The 18,801-nt window shown below is 42.4% G+C and overlaps 1 long non-coding RNA gene across 1 annotated transcript; it reads left to right on the top strand.

Annotated features, from left to right (window-relative positions):
• Positions 1-1,272: 1,272 nt before the first annotated feature.
• LOC119329411 lies at positions 1,273-2,200 on the top strand. The gene is made up of 2 exons (XR_005159482.1): positions 1,273-1,421; positions 1,746-2,200. It is a non-coding gene; the product is annotated as an uncharacterized LOC119329411 (long non-coding RNA).
• Positions 2,201-18,801: the final 16,601 nt, after the last annotated feature.

Below are 18,801 nucleotides of genomic sequence, written 5' to 3'. Positions count from 1 at the left end.
TCTTTCCGGCGCCATATCCTACTGGCGCCGCTGCTTTGCTGGCACCTGCTCTGCCGTCGAGCTCCACGTTGGGACTGCGCCTGGGCGTGGGGAGCCCCCATGCGCTACCAGCACTTCCATCACCGCTACCACCACCTGTAGAGCATGGAACACATCCAGTCAAGCAGACGAGGGTATGGCCGCCGAGCTCCATGGCCAGCAAGAAGCAGCGACAGATGGCAGTAGCAGGTATATAGTGTTCTTGCTTGCACTTAGAGCTCATGCCATCATCGCAAGTAGATCAGTAGCAAAAGGTGCATAGATGGATATGGTGGTATCTTAGTCCTAATACTCGTATATACAAATGACCACCGCAGGCTGACCAGAGTCTGATAAGCATGGAATTATCCATGTCGACTATTCAGTAAGGGTTGCCACCTCTTTGTCATAAAAACAGAGCTTTCTTGTAGATGTATTAAAATATCGCATAGGTGTTATTTCATTGCAATCATTCATATTGTGTTTTTATCCCCTCCAGAAGTATAACCGGAGCTTTGAAATTATATTTGTAGGACGTTACATGTTAGTTTAGTTCAGACCAATGTTATATTCAGTTTGCCAACATTAAGTACATTTCACGTTTCTAAACTGAAATGGATTTTTTTGTAGGGCCTGCTGCGACTGGATTAATTCCTAAGGTTATCACAGTCCAAGGTGGAGAGGTAACTTGTCCCACCCTGATGATGCTCCAAGAGACATGGCAGTGCTCTAACAACAATTTATCATAGTATCTAGATACTAGCTATCAAAATATCGAATTGAAATGGTTCCTTTAAAAAAGATGCTAATAATGGATCCATGGTTTCAGGATGTAACAACAAAAGTCCTCTCCTATTGTGGGAATGGGTTGGCAGTTCATATCTTTTGTGCCAATGGTGTTGTGCGCAATGTGACACTGCGGCAGGCAAATTCTCCTCATGAAAGAGTCGTTTATCAGGTTCACTCCATTGTTTTAGCTTGGAAACTGTACATTAGAAATCCCTTTTTGCTTGTGTGCTTTAGACATGTATTTAAGGTCCACCCAAGCTAGAGAACAATAAGGAAAAATGAAATGTGGGCTAGTAGCTAGAATTTTTAATAATTATTTTCATTACCAGCATATCACAATCAAAACACACCGTTTTGTAGTTCTGGTTTTCTGTAAGGGAAATGTTGTTGTTTGACCTCTAGATATGTTTCCAAATCTGAACAATATCGAATTATGTGCACTCAATGTGCAGGGTTGTTTTCACATCCTCTCTTTGTCTGGCTTGTATGTGCCATCGAAAACTAATGGACTGAGCACTCAAAAGGGTGGATTGGGTATTTCGTTTTCCAGTCCCGATGGCCGTGTCTTCGGTGGTGGGTCAGCAGGACCTCTGATTGCAGCTTCACCTGTTCAGGTTACCATCTTTCACTGGGAGTAACATGTTTCTAAAATACAAAGATCTTTATATCATAGTATGTTAATAGCTCTCACTGCATCTTGCTCTGTTTTTTGAAGTAATTAAAGGATATATGTGCTTCCTATATTTGGAAAACTATGAAACCAATGTTCTGCCATATAGTAATTTACATTCTATACATATTAATAGTCCTATGTAAAATCATTGTGTGTTTCTCTTTATAAGTAGCTTATTTGGAAAATGACATTGTTTTACGAAATACAGATCTATTGCTAGTGAGAACCTTGAGCTTTGTCTAAATACTTCAAATTTTTTTCGCAGGTGGTCATTGGAACATTTCTAGCCGACTAGAAAAAGGAGGACAAATAGGATCTAAGAGGTGGTCCGAATGGATCATCAAGTGATCCAGGATGGCCACCAAACTAGAGTGCCACTCAAAGATTCAACACCAGATTCTTGTTTCCAAATAAGAGCCAGCTTAAATTCCTAGCTTTTCGCTCCTAGCTTCAAATGGTTACTCTTTTCTAGTATTTCCAAATGCTTAGCTTTTCACTCCTAGTTCGCTCCAAATGCTTAGCTTTCTGCTCTTAGCTCGCTCCCAATGCTTTCTGCTCCAGGCCGTTTTACTTTTCGGTCTTAGCTTGCTCCAAGTGTTAGATTTTCAATACTAGATCCAAATGCTCAGCTTTTTATCCTATCTCCAGCTTAGCTACTCTGATGATTTTGTAACTGGGTGATGCTTTGTGATAATATAGTTATGAAATTTCATGGTCATATTGCACACTTCTGATCAGTCAAAACATAAAAATGTCATTCTCCAGGGTAACCAGTATCCCAAAACTATGCTACCCTTTATTTGGAACAAAGGAATTTTGCAACAATTGCCAGAACTCTAAATTCCTACTGAGTTAATTCCTCTTCTTCCAAACGATGCGCAGCTATCATATCGCTTATATGCCTTATGCCTTGTTTAATACATCCAGTTTGCATGTAGAATTAGTTTCCCATTTAAGGAAATCAATATGTATCTCACACAACTGGTTGAGCAGAGCAATATCTGCTCTATGTATATAGCTGTCGACCAATCTGTATCTCACACAACTGGTTGAGCAGAGCAATAACTACTACTGTAAACGACAGTGACAAGTTGGCAAGGACGATGACAGTGATGTCCTATCGAAATACTCGACACACCCTGAATCAAAAGCTTCTTTACTTTGGTATCTCATTCGTCGGTCTTTCTCCCATTCTTGCTAAAATTGTATGCACGTCAGATCAATATATTAGTTGCGAGAATAGTTGAATTCGCCTTCTGAACAAACTATACATTTCAGACGCCGGGGGACACAACCTGAAAATAAAGCGAAACATGAGGGATAGAGAGAGAGATAAACAAAATTATCTGAAGTTGTCATGCACACGGAAAAGAACAATGTAATATACTTAGGTATTCTTACAGCATTGTGGGATACAACCTGAATTTTATTCAAAAAAATTTACCATAGGTGGAATCAAATATACCACACGCGCATGAAAAATCGAAAATGCAGCAAGCCGTGTCCAGGCGCATTAACCTCACCATGCTCAGAACTCTGGTCTCGGTAAAAACAAAAATTCATTTTCTGCTGATGGAATGAAACTTTCAGCAAAATAAGGAAACTCAAGTGCTCAACTCACTGCAAGAACCGCCACATATGTCTGTCATCTAAGAGAAAATGCAGCTAGCAACATTGAAGTAGTGGCCATTATCAACACATTACAGATTAATGTCACTGCATCATTGTTCAAACAGTTTTGGAATTTTATAATCGTGAGGCCAACTCAAATAGGTTTCTTACTGTCAGGAGAACAAACCAAGTTTAGCTTGGCTAGCAGAAACACAACAACTACTGGGTTTTCCTAAACCCGTATGTCAACGGAAGGAACTGAATTCTAATGTCATCGTGTCCGGGGTGGCGACACTTTTGAAGGCGACTTCTAGGGGTCCCGGCTCTGGTATCTCTCTACTCTGCATCGACATCCGCGTACCGCAGCGCCGCGTGGGCTGAATTAGTAGAAAAATAGTTAAGCAGTTAGGCATCGTGTGTCACAGGTACTGCAACAAGTCTAAATGAGATGATCAAAAAAGAAAGCAGAGGTGCAAAACCTCATTCTTCCCCATTCTTCCTCTTCTCCGGCGAGCTAGTGCAGATGTCCACCTCCTCCTCCATGCACTCAAAATGGCGTCAGTATAGTCCAGTGCCGCTCACAAGGTGCCCTGACTGCCCACGCCCAGAGCCTCTGAAACTGTGGGTGAGTAGGACTGATGAGAATGGAAATCTTGGGCGGGAATTTGTGAAGTGCTTGAGCAAAACAATGGTAGGAAGGGATGGCATGGTTATATCTCAGTTCTTAGCCCATTCTTTCACTGTCGTTTGCTCTGATTTCTCCATATTTTGTTTTTTTTCCCTTGAATTTGGAATTTAGGGTTCATGTTGTTGTTTTCAGATCTTGAAGAAATGCACGCATTTCGAGTGGATGGATGATTATGTTGAGAGGATTCAGTTCGAGGGCTACATTGATTCGAGCGGGGCCGCAACCTGGGAGCTCAATTTGGGGGGTGGGGTGCCGCAGATGGAGAATTTGGGGTCGAGCTCGGACAGAGGGGCGGGCAGAGTCGTGCCGATGGCGAGGTATGCGCGCAATGCTGAACTGCACTTGGAGTCTGAACTAATCGAGGAACTGAAGAACATCAAGAAAAATCAAATGGATATGATCGATTTGCAGAAGCAAGCAAATATCATGGCAGGGTGTTATATTATTGTGTCATTGCTCTGTTTTTGTTTTACTTGTTGTTCATCCGTCATTAGAGGGGGCATTTAGGTCTGTCAGGGCAGAGGATGCGATCTGTGCGCCATGCCAAGTTCATGTAACTGAATCGAAGTAGAAATATTCAGTGTTCATGCTCTGTTCTTGTTCTTCAGTTAATAGAATGCACACCCCCCAAATTCAGTTTCTAGTAAAAAAATCTTGCCGCCGAATAGATGTTGGGCCGTGAAAAAATAACGAGGCCCAAATAGAGACAAGCCCACCCGCGTAGGGGCACCAGCCCTGTTTTATAGCATAGAGGCACCCATGTTTAGAAAAAAAAATGTTCGACTAAAAACTCAAAATAAAATGTTGCTTCGGCAAATAAACCTTTAACAAACATATACTTCTTTACATATTTGTTGCTTGTCCACGGTTGCACAAAATATTGACCAGAGGTAAAATTCAAACCAATATTTTTAGGAACACAGAAATATTTCTTTTGTGCATTTGAGTTAATCCAATAATTGTTTGCATGAACTAAATTAGTTGCATGTCCATGGTTGCAAAAAAAATTGCACCGTACACCTACTAGTTAGGGTGACCCTATTTGCATGGGGTTGCATGTCCAATAGTTGCATAAAAATTTGCACCGTACACCTACTAGCCAGGGCCTAGATACATGCATGAACACATGCAGCACACCAAGATATGAAAAAAATTGCAAAAAAAATTGGGTACCCATACACTTGCATGTCCGTAGTGGAATCTACCTTTTATTAGTAAGACATAGATCAAATAGGGACCCGATCAACTAGATAGAACATGGGTACCCATAGAACATCAAGCAAGATATATATCAACTAACCAATATCAACTAGATAGAAAAAAACAGATAGAATGTAGTAGCATAAGTAGTAGCATTGCATAGATAAGGGTAGCACAACATATATAGTACCATTACAACATAGATAGTTCATACTTCAACCCAACACGACAATAATAAAACGTATAAAACACCACCGGCTTGCTTGCTTGCATGCTCCAAGGCCAACTCCTCTCCTCCATGGCCAACTCCTTCACTCGTCGTTGTCGGTGGGGTACGGGGAAGGCACTGTCGAAGTCGGTGAAGATGTTGTACATAGTGAATGCGATGAACTTGCATCCAGACCAAAAAACACGGTTGAGGAGGTAGTAGGTGTCGAAGGGGTTGGTGAACCTCACGATGAGTCCGATAGGATGGCCATTGTTACTGACCTCTTCCACACGGAACATGACCGGAGAGCCCCTCGGGAGGTGGCGGTAGCCGGCTGAGAGGAAGAACTCGGTCAGCCCCCTTGCCCTCCTCCACCTCGAGAACGCCCACACCTGTTGGGTGTTCTCCACCCGGACTCCGGCAGGGTAGAGCCTCTCGGGGAAGGTGGGCAGCACACGGTAGGTAGCCCCGGTGAACTGCATCTTGCTTGCTGAGTGGATCTTGGGACGGCTTGTGGGGAAGAAGGGAGATGAAGGAGAGTGAGAGGAAGATGGGTGTAGAGGAAGATGTAGGCTTGGGTGTGCTTAAATAGCCGAGGTGCACCGTTTTAACATTTTGTTTTACTCTCCCTCGCAATGGCATGGGAAACGAGCAATGTGGCATCGAGTCACCCGAGCCAACCCGTGTGTACACGCGCATGCAGTGTGGTAGTAATGCCAATGGCCCGCGTAGCACTCTAGCAATTAGAACCGCGTTGAGAGATGAGCTCGACGCCATGCATGCAGCGGCTAGCGATGGTCGGGCATGTAGACTCATCTAGAATGGGTAAATATCCATAATGCGACGAGGGTGTTGTTGGGGAACGTAGTAATTTCAAAAAAATTCCTACGCACACGTAGGATCATGGTGATGCGTAGCAACGAGAGGGGAGAGTGTTGTCTACGTACCCTCATAGACCGTAAGCGGAAGCGTTTATCAATGCGGTTGATGTAGTCTTACACCTTCATCATCCGTCCCGGTCAAGTACAGAACGTATGGCACCTCCGCATTCAGCACACGTTCAGCTCGATGACGTCATCGCCTTCTCGATCCAGCAAGAGGGGCGAAGTAGTAGATGAGTTCTGGCAGCACGACGGCGTGGTGACGGTGTTGGTGAATAACAATCTCTGCAGGGCTTTGCCTAAGCACTACGAAAACTATGATGGAGGATAAACTAGAGGGGACGGGGTAGCCGGCACACGGCTTGGTGTTTCTTGATGTGTCTTTGGTGCTAGCCCTGTCCCTCTATTTATATGTTGAGCCCTGGGGTCGAAACTTGAGCAAAAGCCTCCTCAAAGTCGATTTTGCCCAAAAGGCAAGAGTCCCACTCGGACTCCAGGACCAAACGCCACAATCCTTGGCGTCTGGGTCAGACGCTAGGGTCTCCGGTGTTTGGCCCCTTGGCCTCCGCAAAACTCCTTTTGTACCGACTTATAGCCCCGTGGGCCTGACCCCTTTGCCTAACTGTTGGGGAACGTAGCATAAATTCAAAATTTTCCTACGTGTCACTAAGATCAATCTATGGAGTCATCTAGCAACGAGGGAGGAGTGGATCTAAATACCCTTGTAGATCGCGCGCGGAAGCGTTCAAGAGAACGGGGTTGATGGAGTCGTACTCGTCGTGATCCAAATCACCGATGATCCTAGCGCCGAACGGACGGCACCTCCGCGTTCCACGTACGGAGCAGCAACGTCTCCTCCTTCTTGATCCAGCAAGGGGGGAGGAGAGGTTGATGGAGATCCAATAGCACACAAACTACACGATCTAGTGCTATGCTTAGGATTGGGTCTTGTCCATCACATCATTCTCCTAATGATGTGATCCCGTTATCAGTGACATACAATGTCCATGGTCAGGAAACCGTAACCATCTATTGATCAACGAGCTAGTCAACTAGAGGCTTACAAGGGACATGGTGTTGTCTATGTATCCACACATGTATCTGAGTTTCCTATCAATACAATTCTAGCATGGATAATAAATGATTATCATGAACAAGGAAATATAATAATAACTAATTTATTATTGCCTCTAGGGCATATTTCCAACAGTCTCCCACTTGCACTAGAGTCAATAATCTAGTTCACATCGATATGTGATTAACACTCAAGGTGACATCCCCATGTGACTAACACCCAAAGAGTTTACTAGAGTCAATAATCTAGTTCACATTTACCATGTGATTAACACTCGATGAGTTCTGGGTTTGATCATGTTATGCTTGTGAGAGATGTTATAGTCAACAGGTCTGAATCTTTCAGATCCGTATGTACTTCGCAAATCTCTATGTCATCTTGTAGATGCAACTACTACGCTACATTTGGAGCTATTCCAAACAACTGTTCTACTATACGAATCCAGTTTACTACTCACAATAATCTGAATTAGTGTCAAAGTTTTGCATCAGCGTAACCCTTTACGACGAACTCTTTTACCACCTCCATAATCGAGAAAATTCCTTAGTCCACTAGTTACTAAGGATAACTTTGACCGCTGTCCTACGATCCATTCTTAGATCACTCTTGTACCCCTTGACTGACTCATGGCAAGGCACATTTCAGGTGCGGTACACAGCATAGCATACTATAGAGCCTATGTCTTAAGCATAGGGGATGACCTTCTCCCTTTCTCTCTATTCTGCCGTGGTCGAGCTTTAAGTCTTAACTTCATACCTTACAACTCAGGCAAGAACTCCTTCTTTGACTGATCCATCTTGAACACCTTCAAGATCATGTCAAGGTATGTGCTCATTTGAAAGTACCATTAAGCGTTTTGATCTATTCTTATAGATCTTGATGCTCAATGTTCAAGTAGCTTAATCCAGGCTTTCCATTGAAAACCACTTTCCAAATAACCCTATATGCTTTCCAGAAATTCTACGTCATTTCTGATCAACAATATGTCTACAACATACACTCATCAGAAATTCTATAGCGCTCCCACTCACTTCTTTGGAAATACAAGTTTCCCATAAACTTTGTATACACCCAAAATCTTTGATCATCTCATCAAAGCATACATTTCAACTCCGAGATGCTTACTCCAGTCCCTAGAAGGATTGCTGGAGCTTTGCATACTTATTAGCATCTTTCAGGATTGACAAAACCTTCCGGTTGTATCACATACAACCTTTCCTCAAGAAAATCATCGAGGAAACAATGTTTTGACATCCTATCTGCAAGATTTCATAAATAATGCAGTAATCGCTAATATAATTCCAACAGACTCTTAGCATCGCAACGAGTGAGAAAGTCTCATCGCAGTCAACTCCTTGAACTTGTCGGAAAACATCTTAACGACAAGTCGAGCTTTCTTAATGGTGATACTTACCATCATTGTCCGTCTTCCTTTTAAAATCCATATGTACCTAACAGCCTTACGACCATCAAGTAGTTCTTCCAAAGTCTACACTTTGTTTTCATACATGGATCCTATCTCGGATTTTATGGCCTCGAGCCATTTATCAGAATCCGGGCCCACCATCGCTTCTCCATAGCTCGTAGGTTCATTGTTGTCTAGCAACATGACTTCCAAGACAGGATTACGTACCACTCTGAAGTAGTACGCATCCTTGTCATCCCACGAGGTTTGGTTGTGACTGGATCTGAAGTTTCATGATCACTATCATAAGCTTCCACTTCAATTGGTGTAGGTGCCACAGGAACAACTCTTTGTGCCCTGCTATACACTAGTTGAAGTGACGGTTCAATAACCTCATCAAGTCTCCACCATCCTCCCACTCAATTCTTTCGAGAGAAACTTTTCCTCGAGAAAGGACCCGATTCCAGAAACAATCCCTTATTGCTTTCGGATCTGAGACAGGAGGTATACCCAACTGTTTTGGGTGTCCTATGAAGATGCATTTATCCACTTTGGGTTCGAGCTTATCAGCCTGAAACTTTTTCACATAAGCGTCGCAGCCCCAAACTTTTAAGAAATGACAGCTTAGGTTTCTCTAAACCATAGTTCATACGATGTCATCTCATCGGAATTACGTGGTGCCCTATTTAAAGTGAATGCGGTTGTCTCTAATCCCTAACCCATAAACTATCGTGGTAATTCGATAAGAGACATCATGGTATGCATCATATCCAATAGGGCGCAGTTATGATGTTCGGACACACCATCGCACTATGGTGTTCCAGGCTGTATTAGTTGTGAAACAATTTCCACAATGTCTTAATTCTGTGCCAAACTCGTAATTCAGATATTCATCTCTATGATCATATCATAGATATTTTATCCTCTTGTCACGACGATCTTTCAACTTCACCCTGAAATTACTTGAACCTTTCAATAATTCAGACTCATGATTCATCAAGTAAATATACTCAACATCTACTCAAATCATCTGTGAAGTAAGAACATAACGATATCCACTACATGCCTCAGCACTCATTGGACTGCACACATCAAAATGTATTACTTCCAACAAGTTGCTTTCTAGTTCCATTTTACTGAAAACGAGGCTTTCAGTCATCTTGCCCATGTGGTATGATTTGCTTGTCTCAAGTGATTCAAAATCAAGTGAGTCCAAACGGTCCATTTGCATGGAGTTTCTTCATGCATATACACCAACAGACAAGGTTCGCATGCCTCAAACTTTTCAAAAACGAGTGAGCCCAAAGATCCATCAACATGGAGCTTCTTCATGCGTTTTATACCGATATGACTTACGTGGCAGTGCCACAAGCAGGTGGTACTATCATTACTATCTTTTGGCATGAACATGTGTATCACTACGATCGAGATTCAATAAACCATTCATTTTAGGTGTAAGACCATTGAAGGTATTATTCAAATAAACAGAGTAACCATTACTCTCTCCTTAAATGAATAACCGTATTGCGATAGACATAATCCAATCATGTCTATGCTCAACGCAAACACCAATCTCGATGGTCGAGGGAGCGTGCGATGCTTGATCATATCAACATTGGAAACACTTCCAACACATATCGTCAGCTCACCTTTAGCGAGTCTCCGTTTATTCCGTAGCTTTTATTTCGAGTTACTAACACTTAGCAACCGAACCGGTATCTAATACCCTGGTGCTACTAGGAGTACTAGTAAAGTACACATCAACACAATGTATATCCAATATACTTCTTTCGACCTTGCCAGCCTTCTCATCTACCAAGTATCTAGGGTAATTCTGCTCCAGTGGCTGTTCCCCTTATTATAGAGGCACTTAGTCTCGGGTTTGGGTTCAACCTTGGGTTTCTTCACTAGAGTAGCATCTGATTTGCCGTTTCATGAAGCATCCCTTTTTGCCCTTGCCCTTCTTGAAACTAGTGGTTTCACCAACCATCAACAATTGATGCTCCTTCTTGATCTCTACTTTTGTGGTGTCAAACATCGCGAATATCTCAAGGATCATCATATATGTCCCTGATATATTATAGTTCATCACGAAGCTCAAGCAGGTTGGTGGTAATGACTTCGGAGAACCATCACTATTTCATCTGGAAGATCAACTCCCACTCGATTCAAGCGATTGTTGTACTCAGACAATCTGAGCACAAGTTCAACAATTGAGCTTTTCTCCCTTAGTTTGCAGGCTAAGAAAATCGTCGGAGGTCTTATACCTCTTGACATGGGCACGAGCCTGAAATCCCAATTTCAGCCCTCGAAACATCTCATATGTTTCGCGACGTTTCAAAACATCTTCGGTGCCTCAACTCTAAGCCGTTTAACTGAACTATCACGTAGTTATCAAAATGTGTATGTCAGATGTTCGCAACATCCATAGACAACGTTCGAGGTTCAGCACACTGAGCGGTGCATTAACGACATAAGCCTTCTATGAAGTAATGAGGACAAACCTCAGTTTACGGACCTAGTCCGCATAATTACTACTATCAACTTTCAACTAAATTTTCTCTAGGAACATATCTAAATAGTAGAACTGAAGCGTGAGCTACGACATAATTTGCGAAGAACTTTTGACTATGTTCAGGATAATTAAGTTCATCTTATGAACTCCCACTTAGATAGACATCCCTCCAGTCATCTAAGTGATTACATGATCCGAGTTAACTAGGCCGTGTCTGATCATCACGTGAGACGGACTAGTCAACATCGGTGAACATCTTCATGTTGATCGTATCTACCATACGACTCATGCTCGACCTTTCGGTCTTTTGTGTTCCGAGGCCATGTCTGTACACATGCTAGGCTCGTCAAGTCAACCTAAGTGTTTTGCGTGTGTAAATCTGGCTTACACCCACTGTATGTGAACTTAAGAATCTATCACACCCGATCATCACGTGGTGCTTCAAAACGATGAACTTTCGCAATGGTGCACAGTTAGGGGGAACACTTTCTTGAAATTTTAATGAGGGATCATCTTATTTACTACCGTCGTTCTAAGCAAATAAGATGTATAAACATGATAAACATCACATGCAATCAAATAGTGACATGATATGGCCAATATCATATTGCTCCTTTTGATCTCCATCTTCGGGGCTCCATGATCATCTTGTCACCGGCATGACACCATGATCTCCATCATGATGATCTCCATCATCGTGTCTTCATGAAGTTGTCTCGCCAACTATTACTTCTACTACTATGGCTAACGGTTAGCAATAAAGTAAAGTAATTACATGACGTTTATGTTGACATGCAGTTCATAAATAAATTAAGACAACTCCTATGGCTCCTGTCGGTTGTCATACTCATCGACATGCAAGTCGTGATTCCTATTACAAGAACATGATCAATCTCATACATCACATATATCATTCATCACATCCTTTTGGCCATATCACATCACATAGCATACCCTGCAAAAACAAGTTAGACGTCCTCTAATTGTTGTTTGCATGTTTTATGTGGCTGTTATGGGTTTCTAGCAAGAACGTTTCTTACCTACGCAAAGACCACAACGTAATATGCCAATTGCTATTTACCCTTCATAAGGACCCTTATCATCGAATCCGATCCGACTAAAGTGGGAGAGACAGACACCCGCTAGCCACCTTATGCAACTAGTGCATGTCAGTCGGTGGAACCAGTCTCACGTAAGAGTACGTGTAAGGTCGTTCTGGGCCGCTTCATCCCACGATGCCGCCGAATCAAGATAATACTAGTAACGGCAAGCATATTGAACAAAATCAACGCCCACAACTACTTTGTGTTCTACTCGTGCATAGAAACTACGCATAGACCTAGCTCATGATGCCACTGTTGGGGAACGTAGCATAAATTCAAAATTTTCCTACGTGTCACCAAGATCAATCTATGGAGTCATCTAGCAACGAGGGAGGAGTGGATCTACATACCCTTGTAGATCGCGCGCGGAAGCGTTCAAGAGAAGGGGGTTGATGGAGTCGTACTCGTCGTGATCCAAATCACCGATGATCCTAGCACCGAACGGACGGCACCTCCGCGTTCAACACACGTACGGAGCAGCGACGTCTCCTCCTTCTTGATCCAGCAAGGGGGGAGGAGAGGTTGATGGAGATCCAACAGCACGACGGCGTGGTGGTAGTAGCGGGATTCCAACAGGGCTTCGCCAAGCGCTGCGGGAGGAGGAGATGTGTCATGGGAGGGAGAGGGAGGCGCCAGGGCTTAGGTATGGTTGCCCTCCCTTCCCCCCACTATATATAGGGCCAAGGGAGAGGGGGAGGGCGCAGCCTTTCCCCTTCCTCCAAGGAAGGGTGCGGCCAAGGGGGGGGGGAGGAGTCCATCCTCCCCAAGGCACCTCGGAGGTGCCTTCCCCCTTTAGGACTCTCCCCTCCTCTTGTCCCTTTGGCGCATGGGCCTCTAGGGGCTGGTGCCCTTGGCCCATGTAGGCCAAGGCACACCCCCTACAGCCCATGTGGCCGCCCGGGGCAGGTGGCCCCACACGGTGGACCCCCGGGACCCTTCCGGTGGTCCCGGTACAATACCGGTGACCCCGAAACTTGTCCCGATAGCCGAAATAGCACTTCCTATATATAATTCTTTACCTCCGGACCATTCCGGAACTCCTCGTGACGTCCGGGATCTCATCCGGGACTCCGAACAACTTTCAGGTTACCGCATACTAATATCTCTATAACCCTAGCATCACCGAACCTTAAGTGTGTAGACCCTACGGGTTCGGGAGACACGTAGACATGACCGAGATGACTCTCCGGCCAATAACCAACAGCGGGATCTAGATACCCATGTTGGCTCCCACATGCTCCTCGATGATCTCATCGGATGAACCACGATGTCAAGGACTTAATCAATCCTGTATACAATTCCCTTTGTCTAGCGGTACGATACTTGCCCGAGATTCGATCGTCGGTATCCCGATACCTTGTTCAATCTCGTTACCGGCAAGTCTCTTTACTCGTTTCGTAACACATCATCCCGTGATCAACTCCTTGATCACATTGTGCACATTATGATGATGTCCTACCGAGTGGGCCCAGAGATACCTCTCCGTTTACACGGAGTGACAAATCCCAGTCTCGATTCGCGCCAACCCAACAGACACTTTCAGAGATACCCGTAGTGCACCTTTATAGTCACCCAGTTACATTGTGACGTTTGGTACACCCAAAGCACTCCTACGGTATCCGGGAGTTGCACAATCTCATGGTCTAAGGAAATGATACTTTACATTAGAAAAGCTTTAGCACACAAACTACACGATCTAGTGCTATGCTTAGGATTGGGTCTTGTCCATCACATCATTCTCCTAATGATGTGATCCCGTTATCAACGACATCCAATGTCCATGGTCAGGAAACCGTAACCATCTATTGATCAACAAGCTAGTCAACTAGAGGCTTACAAGGGACATGGTGTTGTCTATGTATCCACACATGTATCTGAGTTTCCTATCAATACAATTCTAGCATGGATAATAAACGATTATCATGAACAAGGAAATATAATAATAACTAATTTATTATTGCCTCTAGGGCATATTTCCAACACTAACCATATCATCCAATATATGAATCTTTACCTCCGGACCATTCCGGAGCTCCTCGTCATGTCCGTGATCTCATCGGGGACTCCAAACAACATTCGGTTACCAACATACATAACTCATAAATACTATATCGTCAACGAACATTAAGCGTGTGGACCCTACGGGTTCGAGAACTATGTAGACATGACCGAGACACTTCTCTGGTCAATAACGAATAGCGGAACCTGGATGCCCATATTGGCTCCTACATATTCTACGAAGATCTTTATCGGTCGAACTGCATAACAACATACGTTGTTCCCTTTGTCATCGGTATGTTACTTGCCCGAGATTCGATCCTTGGTATCTTAATACCTAGTTTAATCTTGTTACCGGCAAGTCTCTTTACTCGTTCTGTAATACATCATCCCGCAACTAACTCATTAGTTACAATGCTTGCAAGGCTTATAGTGATGTGCATTACCGAGTGGGCCCACAGATACCTCTCCGACAATCGGAGTGACAAATCCTAATCTCGAAATACGCCAACCCAACAAGTACCTTCGGAGACACCTGTAGAGCACCTTTATAATCACCTAGTTAAGTTGTGACGTTTGGTAGCACACAAAGTGTTCCTCCGGTAAATGGGAGTTGCATAATCTCATAGTCATAGGAACATGTATAAGTCATGAAGAAAGCAATAGCAACATACTATCAAATGCTAAGTTAACGGAATGGGTCAAGTCAATCACATCATTCTCCTAATGATGTGATACCGTTAAGAAAATGACAACTCATGTCTATGGTTAGGAAACATAACCACCTTTGATCAACGAGCTAGTCAAGTAGAGGCATACTAGTGACACTATGTTTGTCTATGTATTCACACATGTATCATGTTTCCGGTTAATACAATTCTAGCATGAATAATAAACATTTATCATGATATAAGGAAATAAATAATAACTTTATTATTGCCTCTAGGGCATATTTCCTTTGGTCTCCCACTTGCACTAGAGTCAATAATCTAGTTCACATCGCCATGTGATTTAATACCAATAGTTCACGTCACCATGTGATTAACACCCATAGTTCACATCGTCATGTGACCAACACCCAAAGGGTTTACTAGAGTCAATAATCTAGTTCACATCGCTCTGTGATTAACACCCAAAGAGTACTAAGGTGTGATCATGTTTTGCTTGTGAGAGAAGTTTAGTCTACGGGCCTGCCACATTCAGATCCGTATGTATTTTGCAAATTTCTATGTCAACGATGCTCTGCATGGAGCTACTCTAGCTAATTGCTCCGACTTTCCAAATGTATCCTGACTAAGACTTTAGAGTCATCTGGATCAGTGTCAAAATTTGCATTGACGTAACCCTTTACGAGAACCTTTGGTCACCTCCATAATCTAGAAACATATCCTTATTCCACTAAGGATAATTTTGACCGCTGCCCAGTGATCTACTCCTAGATCACTATTGTACTCCCTTGCTAAACTCAGTGTAGGGTATACAATAGATCTGGTACACAGCATGGCATACTTTATAGAAACTATGGATGAGGCATAGGGAATGACTTTCATTCTCTTTCTATCTTCTGTTGTGGTCAGGCTTTGAGTCTTACTCAATTTCACACCTTGTAACACAGGTAAGAACTCTTTCTTTGACTGTTCGATTTTGAACTACTTCAAAATCTTGTCAAGGTATGTACTCATTGAAAAAAATTATCAAGCGTCTTGATCTGTCTCTATAGATCTTGATGCTCAATATGTAAGTAGCTTCACCGAGGTCTTTATTGAAAAAATTCCTTTAAAATACTCCTTTATGCTTTCCAGAAAATTCTACATTATTTCCGATCAACAATATGTCATTCAAATATATTTATAAAAAATGATGTAGTGCTCCCACTCACTTTCTTGTAAATACAGGCTTCACCACAAGTCTGTATAAAATTATATGCTTTGATCACCTCATCAAAGTATATATTCCAACTCCGAGATGCTTGCACCAGTCCATAGATGGATCGCTGGAGCTTGCTCACTTTGTTAGCATCTTTAGGATTGAAAAAACCTTCTAGTTGCATCATATACAACTCTTCTTTAATAAATCCATTAAGGATTGTAGTTTTGATATCCATTTGCCAAATTTCATAAAATGCGGCAAGTGCTAACATGATTCGGACAGACTTTTAAGCATCGATACGAGTGAGAAATTCTCATCGTGGTCAACACCTTGAACTTGTCGAAAACATTTTTGCGACAATTCGAGCTTTCTAGATAGTAACACTACTATCAGCATCCGTCTTCCTCTTGAATAGGATTACCGTACCACTCTGGTGCAGATCTCACTCTGGTTAACCTACGAGGTTCGGTAGTAACTTGATCTGAAGTTACATGATCATCATCATTAGCTTCCTCACTAATTGGTGTAGGAGTCACATAAACAGATTTCTGTGATGAACTACTTTCCAATAAGGGAGCAGGTACAGTTACCTCATTAAGTTCTACTTTCCTCCCACTCACTTCTTCCGAGAGAAACTCCTTCTCTAGAAAGGATCCATTCTCAGCAAAAAATATCTTGTCTTCGGATCTATGATAGAAGGTGTACCCAACAGTTACTTTTGGGTATCCTATGAAGACACACTTCTCCGACTTGGGTTTGAGCTTATCAAGATGAAACTTTTTCACATAAGCATCGCAACCCCAAACTTTAAGAAACGACAGCTTAGGTTTCTTGCTAAACCACAGTTCATACGGTGTCGTCTCAACGGATTTAGATGGTGCCCTTTTTAATGTGAATGCATAACCTGAAAACGATAGTGGTAAATCGGTAAGAGACATCATAGATTGCACTATATCAAATAAAGTACGGTTATGATGTTCGGACACACCATTACGCTGTGGTGTTCCAGGTGGCGTGAGTTGCAAAACTATTTCGCATTGTTTCAAATGAAGACCAAACTCATAACTCAAATATTCTCCTCCACGATCAGATCGTAGAAACTTTATTTTCTTGTTACGATGATTTTCCACTTCACTCTGAAATTATATGAACTTTTCAAATGTTTCAGACTTATGTTTCATCAAGTAGATACACACATATCTGCTCAAATCATTTGTGAAGGTCAGAAAACAATGATACCCGCCGTGAGTCTCAACACTCATTGGACCGCATACATCGGTATGTATTATTTCCAATAAGTTAGTGGCTTGCTCCATTGTTCCGGAGAACGGAGTCTTAGTCATTTTTCCCTTGAGGCATGGTTCACAAGTATCAAAATGATTCATAATCAAGTGATTCCAAAATCCCATCAGCATGGAGTTTCTTCATGCGCTTTACACCAATATGACCTAAATGGCAGTGCCACAAATAAGTTGCACTACCATTATTAACTTTGCATCTTTTGACTTCAATATTATGAATATGTGTATCACTACGATCGAGATCCAACGAACCATTTTCATTGGGTGTATGACCATAGAAGGTTTTATTCATGTAAACAGAACAACAATTATTCTATAACTTAAATGAATAACCGTATTGCAATAAACATGATCAAATCATATTCATGCTCAATGCAAACACCAAATAACATTTATTTAGGTTTAACACTAATCCCGAAAGTATAGGGAGTGTGCGATGATGATCATATCAATCTTGGAACCACTTCCAACACACATCATCACTTCACCCTTAACTAGTCTCTGTTCATTCTACAACTCCCGTTTCGAGTTACTAATCACAGCAACTGAACTAGTATCAAATACCGAGGGGTTGCTATAAACACTAGTAAAGTACACATCAATAACATGTATATCAAATATACCTTTGTTCAGTTTGCCATCCTTCTTATTCGCCAAATACTTGGGGAAGTTTTGCTTCCAGTGACCAGTCGCTTTGCAGTAGAAGCACTTAGTATCAGGCTTAGGTCTAGACTTGGGCTTCTTCACTTGAGCAGCAACTTGCTTGCCGTTCTTCTTGAAGTTCCCCTTCTTCCCTTTGCCTTTTTTCTTGAAACTAGTGGTCTTATCAACCATCAACAGTTGATGCTTTTCTTGATTTCTACCTTCATCGATTTCATCATCATGAAAAGCTCGAGAATCGTTTTCGTCATCCCTTGCATACTATAGTTCATCACGAAGTTCTACTAACTTGGTGATGGTGACTAGAGAATTATGTCAATCACTATTTTATCTGGAAGATTAACTCCCACTTGATTCAAGCGATTGTAGTACCCAGACAATCTGAGGACATGCTCACTGCTTGAGCTATTCTCCTCCATCTTTTAGTTGTAGAACTTGTTGGAGACTTCATATCCCTCAATTCGGGTATTTGCTTGAAATATTAACTTCAACTCCTGGAACATCTCATATGGTCCATGACGTTCAAAACGTCTTTGAAGTCCTGATTCTAAGCCGTTAAGCATGGTGCACTAAACTATCAAGTGGTCATCATATTGAGCTAGCCAAACGTTCATAACGTCTGCTATATGATTCACACTCAATCAAATTACTTAAGAACTCCCACTTAGATAGACATCCCTCTAATCATCTAAGTGATCACGTGATCCAAATCAACTAAACCATGTCCGATCATCACATGAGATTGAGTAGTTTTCAATGGTGAACAACACTATGTTGATCATATCTACTATATGATTCACACTCGAC

The sequence above is a fragment of the Triticum dicoccoides genome, chromosome 7A (assembly GCF_002162155.2).
Source record: "Triticum dicoccoides isolate Atlit2015 ecotype Zavitan chromosome 7A, WEW_v2.0, whole genome shotgun sequence".
Classification (NCBI taxonomy): domain Eukaryota; kingdom Viridiplantae; phylum Streptophyta; class Magnoliopsida; order Poales; family Poaceae; genus Triticum; species Triticum dicoccoides.
The sequence above is the reverse complement of the archived record's forward strand: the minus strand, read 5'-3'. Positions and strand labels throughout refer to the sequence as shown.